General features: G+C 40.2%; 1 non-coding gene across 1 annotated transcript; it reads right to left on the bottom strand.

Annotated features, from left to right (window-relative positions):
- Positions 1 to 14,459: 14,459 nt before the first annotated feature.
- On the bottom strand, positions 14,460 to 14,533 carry Trnat-agu. Its single transcript has one exon. It is a non-coding gene; the product is annotated as a tRNA-Thr (tRNA).
- Positions 14,534 to 15,965: the final 1,432 nt, after the last annotated feature.

Here is a 15,965-nt window from a genome sequence, read left to right as displayed (position 1 = left end):
GAGCAAGAGAGGGGCAGCGGGAGTGGGACAGGGAATGGAGGGCAGACGAGAGGAGAAGGTGCGCCAAGTGCGCATCGCTCAGGTGGGTCAGCGAATGCATTTTTTATTTTTGTTACACTTTTATTATGCATATTTTTTATGACTTTTTAATTGTGCCGAGCCAGGTGAGCAGAGAGGGCAAAGGGACAGCTCTAATTACAAATGCAAATGCAAAACTCATGTTTGCGCAAAATGAAATTATGCTAAATGCGTTATTAACGCTTTGCTCGCCACAAAAGCGAGACTAAAAAATGAAGAAGAGCAAAAAGAAGAAGGGGGTGAAGAGTTAGCTGGGAACATGCCCCAAACTCATTTACATGTGAAAACGTATCCATCAAGATAATCGTTCAGTCCGCAATGTCGTCCGCCTCGTCCTGCCTGCTGCTTCCTGCCTGCTGCCTCCTGCCGCCTGGACATTGTAGATCAATAATGTCATTAAAGCAACGAGCCTGCATAACACGCGAATTTCCACTCGACCCCAAAAAACGAAATTCAACTTTGTTTACCAATAATCGTAAACAAATTATGTGCATTAAAATGAAATATTAATTGCGCCGCTTGCCAACCCCCAGACGTCGTGCTGTAAATTGCTCTCAAATGGGGAAAGTTCCCAATAGACATCGACACTTTAGCTTAGATCAAAGAAAGTTGATTAGAAGAGACTCCTTTCTCCAGTTTACATAGGCAACACGTTAGGAACCACAGATCAATTGGATCTGCTAATAAACTATAAACTATAAAGTCGCTTTGCAGCCGTCGAAGCTCCTTCGAGTGCCTTGTGTTGGCTTAAACACATTATTTATTAATTTCTCATCTAAATGGGGGCTGGAATTAATAATTTATTGACTTATTTTATCTAAAAAAACAGCAAGGTGTCCCTTCCACAACTGGTCATCGAATGGTTATTTTAAGAACTTTCTGGTCTTATGATAAGCGGACTCTCGATTCGTCATCGCCTTGCTACTCTTTACATACTCGTTCGCTAACCGAAATGAGTATATTAGTTTAGTGCAATTTCTTGCTTACTTACTTGAGTATATGGATATATATATATATAGGGATGTCGATATATATATAGATGAGCTATAGATGCATAATCTGCGAGTGTGTTGTACAGTTAAAATAAAATAATTTACATGCAATTTTTTCTATATATTGACCAAAAAAAAGACTCGTTAATAACTACATCTCGTACAGTTTCATCTCAAAGATAACAAACTTATGCAGATAGATCATTAAAGACCTGCTCTACAGAAATTCATATAAACTGTGTGTTTCATCTTTGCTCTCTATTTCTCTATTTTTTTTGGTCCCAACTGAAATGGGGCTCCTTTTGAAGCAATCGTCATTTGAGAATGGCATTAGTGAAGCTTCAATTGAATGCAGAGGAATCGAAGCGAGCTTCGACTTAGTGTATGAATGTTCTGAATCATTTATAACTGTAAAGTGATAATAATTTTGTAGCCAATTTGTGATTAGTTCTTTTAATTAATATTCTTTATAATTTAATTTTCGTTTCGTTTTTTTTTTAATATTCAATTATATAAAAATATAATATAAATTGGAATTTTATGAACTTATTATGTAAGTACTAATGAAGACAATAAAAGACAGTTACTATTTATTCAATATATATTAAAAACAATAGCCTATATTTAACTAACTTGACATGAACATTTTAAAAAGCAGGTGAAAATTCTGGAGCAGAGCCTGTGAAGGTGCTTAGTGAAGCTTGATTTTGGCGCATAATACTTCATTTATGCAAATTTAATTGCCTGCACGTAGCACGTAGCACGTCGCAAGGTGTAAGTTGCAAGTTGTCTCTGTTGGAGTAACACGAGCAATTTGCGGCGTATTAAGCGGGGCTTAAACAGACGCAGGGACACGGGCAGAAGCCAGGCAGTCGGCAGAACGGCAGAGCGGCTTTATCGGCAATTGGCCATCTTAAGTGCGTCTAAGCTGGCGCACACAAGAGCTAGTTTTTGTTGCTGTTTCTTTTAATGCTCAAATTATTAATATGCAAACGCTGCTTTGTTGTTCTTTGTTTGTTAATTTATTGCTTTGTGTTACTTTTTGTTGTTTTGCCTGCATTTTTTGATGAGGTGTTCGCGTCTGTACTTCGAAGGCGTTGAAAATTTCATTGCATTTCACTCAAAATTCCAGCGTGAGCTGTGCACGGAACGTTATGGAAGTGGAACCACGCCATGTTGTTAACAGTGCTCTCTGGTGGTTGTTTCACACGCAACACACACACACACGCTCATACACAATAGCAGACCGCGCACTCACACACACGTATCTAACGTCTTGTGGGGCGGAGCTTGCAGTACTGGCATATTTTAGCTCTTTTTGGCTTTTTACTTGTGTTTTGAAGCTGCAATTGAGTTGAAATTTTATTTGTTCGTTTTATAACTTATTCAGAAGAAAAAACAATAACCATTTGTGTTAGCTATATAATTAAGCGGCCGAGTTCTTCATAATTCAACAGCAATTAGTGAATAATTAAGCCTCGACAATTGTCACAATGAGCGTTTAAGCTTTTGGGTTTACACGTCACAACATATGCTAATCGCTTGGCCCGACTCTTTCTCTCTCTCTCTCTTTCAGTCTGATATACAACCTCTTAGTCTGAGTTTTTCCAAAAGTTTTCAACAATTTGTTTAGCTCTAATTGAAATATCTTTAATAGTTGAAAACACGCAAGTGTTTAACGAAGTTTTTCCTTTTTGGTTCGATTGGGCGTCGTGGGAACTCTGGAAGACATACTTGGACCGAGTATTATATAATACTCTTCAGCAAACTATGATTGCCATGCAGCCATTTTATTTGGGCCATATCTTAGCGGCGTCTGATGATGTAAGCCCAATTTAATACGACTCGTATTTGCCTTTATATTTTCTTGTTTTCCACTCTTTTTTATTTTGTACATTAATTTGCATTTTGCATTATTGTTAGCGGCACAAAAATATATTACTTATACGACATTCGCGTGTGCGGCACAACAAAGTTTTTTCTCTCTTTTGCCAAAAAGCCGACGTCGACTTGCAGACGTTGTCGCCCCGCCCTACCCACCTCCAGCTTCTAGCCACAGCCCGACTACATTCCCGACTGCAGAGCAAACTTTAACTGCAGCGTTTCCACTATGATGGATTACTTAAATAATTAATTGCAATTAGCCGGCTACCGACATTGCCCACTTTAGCATAGCCATACTCATAAGACTCAACTCATTCGTCTCTTCAATACTGCCCTAATCGTTGGCGGAAGTATCCTACTGAAGCCTACAAATGAGAATGAGAATATATATAAGACACAAATCACTCAGATATGACATATAAAAAGTTAGCATACAATAAATGTCTATATAAGTCGAGTACAGTTATAAAATCTATAGAATATAGATGTGTAAGGATATATATATTCCCCGACAGTCATTTCTATAGCCCAAGAGTATTTGCATAGTTAAAAACTCTACTTTAAGTTTATATTTTGCATTTTTAAATTTAATTTGCATATTGTGAGAATTGCACAGAACTACTGCAACTGCAGGGTATACAAAGTCGGCTCAGCCCGCAAATACTGCATGTATTTTGGCATACATTTTCAGAGTTTCTGGTTTGGCTTGTAGCGGCGCTTAGTCCACTTCATTATAATTTCCTAGACAGCGTTTTATGGCGAATTAAAGGCGCGCCACGCCCCTAATGCCAGTTTAATGAAAACTGGGCATGAACATGTTACAGACGATCGTTTTAATTAGTTATGTAAATAATTGTTAATTAAAAAGCAGCCGAACGCGCCAGCCAGAACACGTTAATGTTAATTAATTAACCAAAGAGCAGCAAATATTAAATTTGAAGTATTTTGCTGCGGATAGAAGATGTGATGGATTGACGGATTGACGGAGTGATGGAGATGGATGCAGCGACAGATGATTCGACGTGGGTTGCACAAACGGAAACCGCAACATCTTGAATGTTTCATATTTTCTTAGATTCCCTCTCTCATATTTCTCGGACCCCAATTTCCTCAAATAAGCAGCAATAATTACGCTCGAACCGAAAAGAATTATTATAACCATTATAATTCTTAGTTTGACGCTTAATTGGCTGGCTGGCAGTCGCTGTGGTTCGCTGTGGTTCTCTGTGGTTTGCCGCCGGTCTAATCCCTTGACCCTCTCATAGGAATTGTCAATGTTGGGCACGCCCCCATTCCGATGTCTAACGCCCATCTGTGTCGCTGTTGCTGCGTGTAATTTTCTTGTTGAGAGATTTTCTATGTGAAGGTTGTCCGCTGCGGCAATGGTGGAAACACGTCATAACGCTAAACTGCATCAACTTTTCATTACAATGGCAAATAATTTGCAGTTATGCGTTTTGTGCGGCCAACTGACATTGAGCGGGCATTCAGCTAGAGATGGCCCTCAGTCGTGCTCTGCTAAGGCATTACGCGATGCACTTAACTTAAAGCGATAAATTATATAAAAAGAAAAACATTGTAAGATTTCCACATATGCTTATATATAATATATATATTCCTTTAATATTACATATTAATTTCAGAAACTCAAAATGTAAATTTGAATGCCCAGCATAATCTTAATTTCATATAATTTTACCAAGTTTACATAGCTGCAAACACAAGAAGCTGAATTCTCTGCGATTATTTGTGCTGAGGTGTCCACGCCCATCACTAGCTGCAGTGCAGCTAACGCGCTGGATATGATATAAGGGAGAAAGAGAGAAAGGGCGTGAGGCAGAGAGCGGGCGAGAGAGTGAGTTTCATTCGCCCTGGGATCGGCTCCAAAGTGGACAAGCGGCCCTGGGCAAGGCCCACGCGACAGCTAGTTTGTCTGTGATTCAAGCAATGCACTTAAGTTTTGAGCAACGCCTGACAGGGCAATTGACAGGGCCAGACGGCGAGACAGACACGACAATCAGGCAGACAGAGGCGGGAGTCAGGTTGCAGAAGTTGTGGGCCGTTGTGGATTGGGCGCGCTATTTTGCACACTAAAAGGTGCTAATTGAACTGAAATCGATTGATTATTCATTGCAAGTGCTGCTCAACGGGCTCAGCAACAGCAACAGCAACAGCAACAACAACAACAACGACAACGACAACGGCAACGGCAACTGCAGCTATATTAATTTGTAACTTTTGCCCTGGCCCTGGTGCCATTAAATCGCGACTGTCACTTTAGGCCGACTTGATGACACGCACATGGTACACCCAGGCATGCCGCGTACACCTATGTGTGTGCGTCCATCTCTCTCTGTCTCTCTCTAGCTCTGTCTCTGTCTCTGTCTCGCTCAACGTATCGATAACAACAACAGTCGGGACAGTCGGTTGACGGGGGGCCTATTGGTCCTGGGCGCATAAATTGTCTGCTGCCATGTGACGTCAGTCAGTGCCATGGCCAGTGCCAGTGCCAGTCCATGGGTCGCGGCTGGACAGGATTTTTGCAGGAGCCTTGGCGTAAGGATCGCGTGCAAAAATGCGACTTCGGACGTCTCACGGTGGCACGCAGAACTTTTCGTCGCATTCGCATCAGAATGCAAATAAAACATTTCAAATGCACAACACAAACAGATAGCGCTACAAAGTGGGTGGAGGCAGCTCAGTGCCGAGTGAGTGTAGGCAGCTGTATACGGCAAGCACTGCTGATAGGGACCATTTAACCCATTTAATAAATGAGAACTGCATTCGCTAGAGATGCTTGAACTACCCTCCTCATATGCTCAGTTCTCATTGATCTATAAAAATCTCCTGTGAACCTTGAATGCAGTTCCATGGACTAAAGATGCCTCCACAAGCGCGAGCTGATATTTCTCTGATTGTGAACAACTCTTTTGTAACGGTAACATTTCTTAAGGTTAAGTTTCAGTTCAAGCATCAATTTCGACTCAATTTTGGGAAACAATTTGGTTTTACTTTTTACAAAAAACCGATGCGACTCGTTGTCGGCTGGCAAATTATAGCGAGCCGACAAAAACCCAAACTAGGGACTAGGGTGGCGGACGGAGGATGGCTGGAGGAGCCTTGTGGCCCCACAGCGCCAGCGAAAACAAGCAGAAGAACAAGAGAGGAAGAAAAAGAGTTCTCCATTAAATTCGCATTTAGCCTGTCAATCATTTGCGCTAATTTTTGTGGACTGAAGAATTGGCCCGCTGGCTTGAACGATGTTTGCTGGGTTCCTTTCTACTCCTGTCGATGGCTTCCAATGAAGATTAATTTTGTTTTTCGAAAGCATAGCGCTGAATTTAAGTGGAATTTCTGGCTGTGTGAAAACTAAGCCAACGGCCCGCTCCAACAAAGCCTCCCGAACGACACAAAATCCTTAAAGAAACGCGACTCAGCAACTGCGGAGCTCTAGAGGGGGGCGAGATCTGATGCTCCAGCCGCATTTAACATGAACTCAATTTGCCAGCCAGTTTAACACTTGTTTCAGTTGTTCCTTTCCCGGTTCATGTTCTCCCCTACCTCAACAGCTCATGAGCTTGAGGTCAGCGATGCGTCCATTGTCCAATTTGCTGATTGTAATCTGAGTCGCATGCAAATTTAGCCGCCTAATTTGTAAACAAGTGCGGGGTTTAGTTTATTGCGAAGGTCAGAATAACTGTATAATGGGGTCCCGAATTAGTGTATAAACTGACCTATTCAGGCTCACTTAATAACTCACAATTTGCATTTAAATTAATGACAATAGCCAGCCGCATTCAGCAAGCAGCTGAATCGAATCTCAATCAGGAATTAGCTGCGATAGTTTTTAATTTTTAAGCTAGCTAATATTTGCTATATTTATATGACTCTAGATTAGTATAATAATATTTTATGTGAATGCTTTTAATGCCCTTTAATTTTGAATTACCTTTGAAAGGCTAAAAAGTTGTTAAATAAATTATATAAAATTCTGTTAGAAGTTTAAACTCATTGAAAATTGGAGAAAAAGCATTTAAGGAAAACAATATAAATATAATAAAATACTAAAAAAATAAGTAGAGAAAATTTTTTAAGCGAATTTAAAATTAAAATTAATAATAAATATAAAAAATATTAGAATTAGCACTGCATCAGCAGGCTTAAAGCACAAACAAAATAAGGTCAGACACTAAATTGCTTAGGCACACAGTAGAGAGAGAGACAGACAAAGACAGAGTCTTGCAAAGAAAGAGAGAGAAAGGAAACGCAGCCAATCAAGAGTGAAGAGCCGCAGCGGCAGCAGCCGTCGAAACATCAATCAAATCAATTATTATCGACAATGGGAGAGTTCGTGGAAATTATATAGAGATGCCTTTGTTGTTGCTGTGGCTGCAGCTCAAGTTGAGGCTAAGACCGAACCGTTTTGGCCGCCATTAATAGCAGCTTTGGCGGCTTATTTGTTATTTGATTGGTAAATTGAGCTGCGGCATGGAGCCGAGAGAGGAGAACAATTGCCTTGGCTCTGGGACCCGGAATGTAAATGACTTCAGTAGGTAGCCAAGATGGCGTTGGGTGTCACGAAGAAACACACAAAACCAAACGAAACCCAAATTACAGGGCACAACAGCAGCTGCTGCTGCCTCAATTTACAAGCTACGGCAATGGCAGTGGCAGTGGCTCTGGCAGGTACAAGGGGGAAGAGCTCTCATCTCGAGTCGCAACTGCAGCCACAGCCACAGGCCACACCTCAAGCGCGATCTTATCCAAGTTCTGCGTGTGTGTCTCTGGAACCATGAAAACTGTCGCGGCAAATCCAAACAAACAGTTCATCAAAAGCTGCGACAATTAAGCAATAAATAAAATGAAATTCAAATGAAAAATGTGAAAAATATTAATAAAAAAAAGCACAAAAACATGTAAAGAAACAGCATGCGACAGAGCTATACTCTGTAAGAAAGGTACAAGTTGCTATTGATGCTCCTCGACTATTGAGACTTGGCAATTGGAGTAGATTCTGAGAGTGGGTTGAGCTCTGTTGAAGTTGTTCAATTCTGCATGCCTTTAGCTCTAAGTAGACAAACTTCATTAACGATTTGGGTTCTTTAGGAAACGTGTAAAATACGAAACTTACGTCATCTAAACTCAAGCACCCCCTCTACAGGTGCGTAACCTCCTGACAGAGGACAAAGGGCACCTCCATAAAAGTGCACTAAGAGAGGAAGATGCGAAAGTATGTTTCGAGTGATAGAACATCTTACATCACGAATATACTCCATTGTGCTTTGCGAACAGTGTATGTGTAGTAAACCTCTATAAGCGCCAGGCCAGAGGGGTTGGCTGGGGGATCATCGAGGCGGTTTCATTATAAAAGAAAAGAAGCCGCCGCTGATGAGTTTCGTTGCAACTGCGGAAAGATAAATTGACGCGTTGATGTAGGCAAATGCACAAAGATACAAACACTCGCTTTCCCCGTATCTCTCCCTCTCACTCGATCTCTCTCTCTCTCTCTCTCGCTCTATCCTCTCTATCTGTGCTGTATATTTGCCATCTCTTTCTCAATATTATTGTGGCGGCGACATAAATCATTGTGATTGACAGCTGCTGGGAGGAGGTTGAGTCCAAGGCTCTGCGCAAGCTGCTTGCGAGGCGGTAGCTTCCACTACCCGCAACTAAACTCATTTAAATTCCACTTACAATTGTCCAAAACATAACAGCAGTAAAACTTTGTAACTGGCCCATGTCGACCTCTAAATACCCTAACACAGCAGCGACATATAATGAGCGTGACCTGAATAAAATTTGTTGAAATCGAAAACTTTTTTAAATACAATAAAATAAAATATTTGATTAAATTTTATAATATTAAAATTTTTTTATTTATTTTTTATTATATTATTATTTTATTATGTTTTTTTTTTATTTTGCTGGTTTTATTTGCAATCTGTCTTATAGTAGACAATAAACAAATTTATTATATAACCGGATGGCTTGGGCTCCAATGAGATCACTCCATATGAAATGAAAATATCATATTTTATGGAAATGTTATTACAATCAAGCATATAAAGATTTAAATAATAATCCCATAATAATAAAAATAAATAAAAATGCTCCAGACATGCTTAGAGACAGCTGAGTATACAGCTACATATGGTAAGTAATTAGTATATATTCAGAAAATGAAATAAGTATTTTTGCAGTTACTTGAAGCATGTTGCATATGAAGTCGCTACAACTTTCAGCTAGGGCAGCAAGAGGAACATTTCACGCGCTAATTACAGGGTGCCAGAGTGCGCAAAGATGGACACACAGAGATCAATCATATAACTGGAATACCATATAGTGCTCCTCCACTCCATTTGGTCAGTTGCGAGCTAATTGAAACAGATGCGCATCTGTTTTGGGCAACGAAATTATTTCATCAACTCATAAGTTTCCGAAAACAAAAAAAGAACCAAATAAGCAAATACAACAAAGTATGGGACACAATTATATGAAAGAGCCGAAAAACTTGAATAAATTGTGAATAATTTTGGTGATGTCTCATCAATATAAATAAAATATTTATTAACAATTTGTTAAGAGTCATAAATCGCGGGCACAGCAGCCGCAACCTGGCCGCGGTCAGTGAAGTCTTTTAGGGTTAAGCTCGGGTCCCGCAACAGGACACACTCGCTATGAATACCCTCCTCTGGGGACCGCCTGTGGTGCGGGCGGCGGCGGGCCGGCCATATTAATTGTGAGCTTGTTCAGCAAGCTCTCCGCACTGGGCTCAGTTGGCCTGCTCTGGCTGAGCCTGGATCCCGGTGTTGGCTGGTGTCTGGCCAAATTGCTGCTATTTATGTTGGTAACTACCGTATAAACTTGGCAACAACAACAAGAACAACAACAACAACAGCAGCTGCAACAAGTTGCAACAACAGCAACAACAATAACTGCATGCAAAAGAGACAACAGAGCAAGAGAACACACGGCAAACGCTGAAATCAATATGTTGGCTAATAAATTGTCCCAGAATATTCATTAAATTAAAAAAGTAACAAAAAACGTTTTGCAAGTTCGTTCGAGCAACAGGAGAGGTTCACAGCCAGCCAGTGGGCCCACCTGGGGCGGTGCAAGTTATACGTGAAATCAAAAGTTGAATCAATTGAGCATTTTAAAGTATGTAAATATTTAGTATTAAAATATTTCTAAAATATGTAAATATAATGTATAACATATAAAGTTTTCAGCATTCAAGTGCATTATCTACTCTAATATGATAATACACTTTATTATAGCATTTATTTTGATAAGGTCTATTAATATTATTTAAAACAAATATAAAATGTCTCTGAAACCGTCCTTCAAATATAATATTTTAGTGTTTAGATATTATAATATTTTAAATCAATGAAAATCATAAAAGTAAAAACAACAAAATTCTTAGTAAAAATATCATAATTCGTATATATATTTATATGTATATATATTTCACTAATTTCAAAAAGTGAACCTTAAATGAATTATTCAGTTCGAATCTCTCTCTTCGAAGCTCTAAAATTTTTTAAGCTTTCATATTTTAATTTAAAAATTAAGTTGCTTAAGCTTTAAAGTAACTTGACTTCAGAGCCCAATATTAAAACTTACCGCGCTCCGCTCCTGGCAGCTCAGCGCGCGAAAATTTATTTTTAATTACGCAGCCCAAAACATGGCACAAACAGCGGCCACAACATTCTGATGCCGATGCTGATGCTGAAGCCAATGCCGAAGCTGATGCCGATGCCGATGCCGATGCTGATCCTGATGCCGATGCCGATGCAGAGGCTGATGTTCTGCTGGCATTTGCCCAAAGGCCAGAGCCCAAATACCCAATTCGCAAACCTCGAGCGCAGCTCGGCTGGAGATGCGACAACTGGCGCTTGGGAGTACAGGCAACTGAGAGGCGACTGCGGGCGGGGCATGCACTGCTCGCCTCAACTGACTGTGACTGGGCAAAATTATGACATGAACATGAACGAAGTCCACATAATGATGTTATACAATACGCCATCTTAGCGTAAGCAAGGATAAAAGCCGCGGCGACTGGCGACGACTGGCGCTTCGAGTTGGGCTTTGGGGGCACAGCTCAGACATGTGTAGGGAGAGTCGATGCTGTTGCCGTTGCCGTTGCCGTTGCTGTTTGTGTTGCTGTTGCTGTGCCGGGCTGCAACGCAGTTAGTTGTTGCTTTTGTTGCCCGGGAGCTGTTGGCACTGCAACACGCCGCTGCGGGAACTTTGACATGGGGCAAGCGAAGCGACGCGACGCGACGCGTCGCGACGTTCGCCACGACATTGCGATGCTGTGAAAATTTGTTACCAAAATTTATGATTTGCGGCTCAAAAATGTGTCGATGAGTGCGCTGATTTATGCGCAAAGGGATGCATAGTGGGCAGAGTAAAGGTAAATGCCACCTGCCCCGAGACTAACTGTGGAATGTGGAATGTAACCCACTTTACCATACGAGACTTTCCACTTTAATGACATAGAAACTGAAAGTAATAGAGAGATCTGTGTCTACGTGTGTGTGTGTGTGCGTGAGTGTGTGTGGGTGTTTACCAGTTAAACAGTTATGGAGGCAGACGTAATGCCGTGTTCTTGGCTGCCATTAAACTAAATATAGCAATTACAAGCCAATTGCAATAAAAATGCCATTGAAAATGCATTCACAATGCAGATGCATGAACGTGGTCTGGCGGGCAGGGGAGGGGCGTGGTTGGGGCTGAAGGGCGCACGCAACTGAATACGCATACATATGCATGGAGTATGTGCGAGTATGTGGCAACAGAGCTAACGCAGCTGGGTTGGGGGCGGGCGAATCCACATTAACAACAACAATTTTGTTTACAGCGTGTGTTGTCATTTTCAAAGTCAACGCAATAAAACGTTAAAAGCGAAAAATGCGAGACGTAAGAGGCCAATAACAATGCAACCTTCACATAGAAAATCGTTGATTAAGAAAATTATGGAGGAACGAGAACAAAGGCTAATGCGATTTTAAGCATATGAAGAACAGAATACAAAGGCAATTAAAACGACTTCAAAGTTTTAGAAATAAGTGAACGACTCTAAAGAAAATAAAAATAATTTTAAATACAAATTCGTCAATAGCTCTTGAAATATGAAAAATAAATGAAATAAATTAGTTATATAATCGACCTATAGAAAATAAAAATAATTTGAAATACAAATTTGTCAATGAAATATGAAAAGTTACGGCAATAAATAAATAATTTATAATCGACATATAATAATTTTTGACTAATCTCACACTCATATTGATGTTCCAGCACAGACATATTCACAGTGCAATGCATTGACAGTGGCTGTGACGACATCTGGAGTGCCAATGTGCAGCAACAAAGTGGAATTGGAACTGTAGTCAGCAACAGTGGCAAACGGCAAATTCCACTCAAACATTGCACTCAAACTCAGAAGCGACGAGTGAGCAAAGCCGACCCGAGTGGCTGCTGCAACTGGCCACTGGAATATGGGAGGAGACATTCTCACACACACAAACAGAAGTAACTGAGGCGGCTGCCGAATGAATCTCAGTCACAGCAGGCAGCGGAAAAAACAACAACTACAAATACGGAGCGTAGCCCAGAGCAACAAAAACGACGACAAAGCAACCACAAAAAATTTATGAAACACAAAAGTGGAGGAAAAAAGTTAAATGTTGACCAGTCGCAATGGCGACGGCGCTGATTTGCGCTGTGTAGTCGATTGGAGAGAGCGGAGAGCGAGCGGAGTGGAGAGTTATGATGACAGGGCAAACAGACAAAACAAAGCAAAAAAAAAAAGATGGCGATTGACTTCGGGCGCAAGGATAATAAATAATTGCCGCTGCGAACACTGCCAACATAATTTTCTGCATCCCCTCCACAGACTCACATACACACACACACACACCCTCTTTATTTGCAGTCGCAATTGTACATTGTTCAGATGCAGTTGTTGCAGTTGCAGTTGCACATGTATCCCATGCACTTGCAACATGTGTTGGAAGCGCCTCGTTGGCAAAGTTAATCCCCAGCTAAGCAACGGATGAGGCAACGCCCTGTAGACATTTGGCCAAGCAATTGACATTGACATTGATGCGTTGCCACACAGCTGTCCGAGTCGAGTTCTTAGCTCTTACCTGGCGAAAATTTTGTGGCCACTTTACGGCTTAAGCAAGGTCAGGCGAAAGTGCCGAACAACTGGGCTAGAAGAGGAAATGCAATTGCTCTTGCTGAGAACAGATACCGATCCTCGGTTGCGTGTTGCATGTAATTACCCGCACTCGACTCCAATCGATTGATCTGCCAGGCAGCATTTGATCGTGACACTTGATCGACATTTGCCGCCGCTGCCGTTTTCGGAGCGCATTGTAACGTTGATTTGTTGTAGAGAACGAGTTGCCAATTGCTACTATTGCTACTATTGCTACTATTGCTACTGGCCTCGCGCACTAATCAAATAGTAGTTTCAGCAGTCAGTCAACCATTCATTAGAATCTCAATCCACGCAGCCGACAGCTCTACAAATTGTTATTGACAACGCAATTGTTATATCAGAAGCGATTTCACGTTCAAATGAGACTATTTGCTGCTGAGCTAGACTCGTGTGTAAATCTGTTTACGATATCCAATTTGAATCCGTATCATTAGATCGTGATATCTGAAGCTTAAGATTGTGAACCTATCTAATTAATGCCTTTATAAAACAAATTAGAACGTCTCAGACGTGTGCAACTGACTGCATCATACTCGTTCACGATTCTATAATCAGACAGGTCTAAGCATTGTTAATGCTTATGGATTTGCCATGCCCCGCAATGGAGCTGTTTGTAGAGGTAGTCGAGTGCGAAGATAGCTTCTTTCTAATGTAAAGCGCACTTAGAAATATATATAAAAATTAATTTAGCCCTCAGCTAACAGCGAGTCGAAGATTGCACAAAACTAATATACTCTTTAACATAATGAATGACTTAAAAGCTAATTTGTCTTTAGGCAAATTTAAAAGGTTTCATTAACACCTTGCCTTGCCGTGGCTCACAACCTTGAGCATAGCTGTCACTAAATCTATAAATAGGAATAGGTCTATAGTACAGGAGAAATTAGCTTTTATTATCTGATTTTAAAATCTTTAAAGTTCATTTCGTATAACTAAAAAGTCGTTGAAGTCTGAACTCTACGATTTAGGTGGAGTCTAATTCTAAACGTACTTATAAAAAGAATTCAAAAATAACAGAAAAACACAATTAAATCAAATTAAAAATTAAAATTAAAAAGTTATGTTATGTAAACATTTAAAAGAAAAAAATATATAATTTGTCGCATTCTGTACTTTCGTAGAAACATTGATTATTAAATCAAATTAAAATAGAATTTTACCAAGTCTAAAATTAATATTTTTACGTCGTTAAAAAAAATCTAAGCTATGTACATATTTAATTTTAAAAAAATCAGATTCTTTGCATTCCTCACTTTCCTAGGAACACTAGGCCCCGGCGAGATTCGAACTCACGATCTCCTGTTTACTAGACAGGCGCTTTAACCAACTAAGCCACGGCGCCCACGGTGTGTGTTCCCGCTAATGACGCATTATGCAGATCGGCTGTGCTGGCAACTATTTCTCGTTATTCGAAATCAATCAATTTGAACTAATTAACAGATAGCGCCATGAACAGGCAATTGGCAAATGGACAGATAATGAAAACTGTTTTGCTCGAAACAACAAGTGAAAACTGAAATGAAAATTCTAAGAATTTCAGGCATGTGAGCAAAAGAATCGTAATTAATGAGTCTGTGCGCTCTCCGTGCAGAGTGGAGTCTACGATTTATGTGATGTGTGTCCATGTGTGTGTGTGTGTGTGTGTGTGCAGTTGTGCAAAGTAATAATTTTGAAATTTGGCTCAGGCTGCAATTTCTCGCCATGTTTTGCATATTATCAGCTAATTTCGCCTTTCAGATAAGCCGCACAACCTCGTTGCCTTTCCATGAGTGTAATTTATGCCTCGCCATTGCCTTCAGTAGCCAGCTGAATACCCATTAGCTGTCTACAGACGGGGTATATCTGAATTTAAATTATAAATTGAACTGCAGCACACTATCTGCAAATGTATTTTAGTTATAGATGGATCTGTTTGACTTCTGCCTACTTAAACACCTCACCTATCCTAATGTCTATTGTATGATTAAATAGTTGGTATTATTATCTCAATACCTTTTATTCGCTCTCTCTTTAGGGCTGTTTTTCTACCAAACTCGTTTAATCGTTTTATCTCTCTCTCTCTCTCTGTCTCTCTCTATCTCTCTTCTACATTATCTATTTAGCTCTTATTCGTTCTCCCTCATATGATCTCTTTTCTTCTTAGTGATATATATTGTTATTATTGATATATCTCTCTCTTCCATTTCTTCCTCTCTGTATCTTTCTGTCTCTATCTTTCTCTTTCTCACTCTTAGTGTCCTTCTCTCAATCACACTGTCTTTTTTCTATCTCTCTCTCTCGATCAATATTTCTCTTTCCCTCTCAATCTGCCGCATCTCGCTCCCCTTTCCTGCAATGATTGACTGCGAGAGAGCGTGTCTCATTTTGTATATTTATATTTCCCTTTCACTCTCTTAATACGTCTCTCTCTCTCTTTCTACTGTTCCTTCACTTCATTTCCGCTCCACTTTGTCACTCGCAGTTAACCTTTTTCTAGGGTATTTACGACTCAATCAGTTGCATGTGGAACGCTTTTATTAGTTTGTGTGATTGTTGTTGTTCTTTTGCTACAAATATTTATGCAAATTGCACTTAGTTTTTGCTGTTGCCATATTTTTTTATTGTCGTTGTTTTTATGCACATTTTCGAATATAATTGCGAGTGCTTTTCTGGCATTTCATTTGAAGTTGAAGAGTTTGCGCTTGCGATTTAATCGCATTTAATTGCCACGGATCGCGGGCTAAGCTGCATAGCGGCTTATTGCATGAAGCAGAATGTGTGCAGTGTGGCAGTTA

The sequence above is a fragment of the Drosophila hydei genome, unplaced genomic scaffold (genome assembly GCF_003285905.1).
Source record: "Drosophila hydei strain 15085-1641.00,03,60 unplaced genomic scaffold, DhydRS2 tig00008139-arrow-pilon, whole genome shotgun sequence".
NCBI lineage: Eukaryota > Metazoa > Arthropoda > Insecta > Diptera > Drosophilidae > Drosophila > Drosophila hydei.
This window is presented reverse-complemented; position numbering and strand designations above follow the sequence as displayed.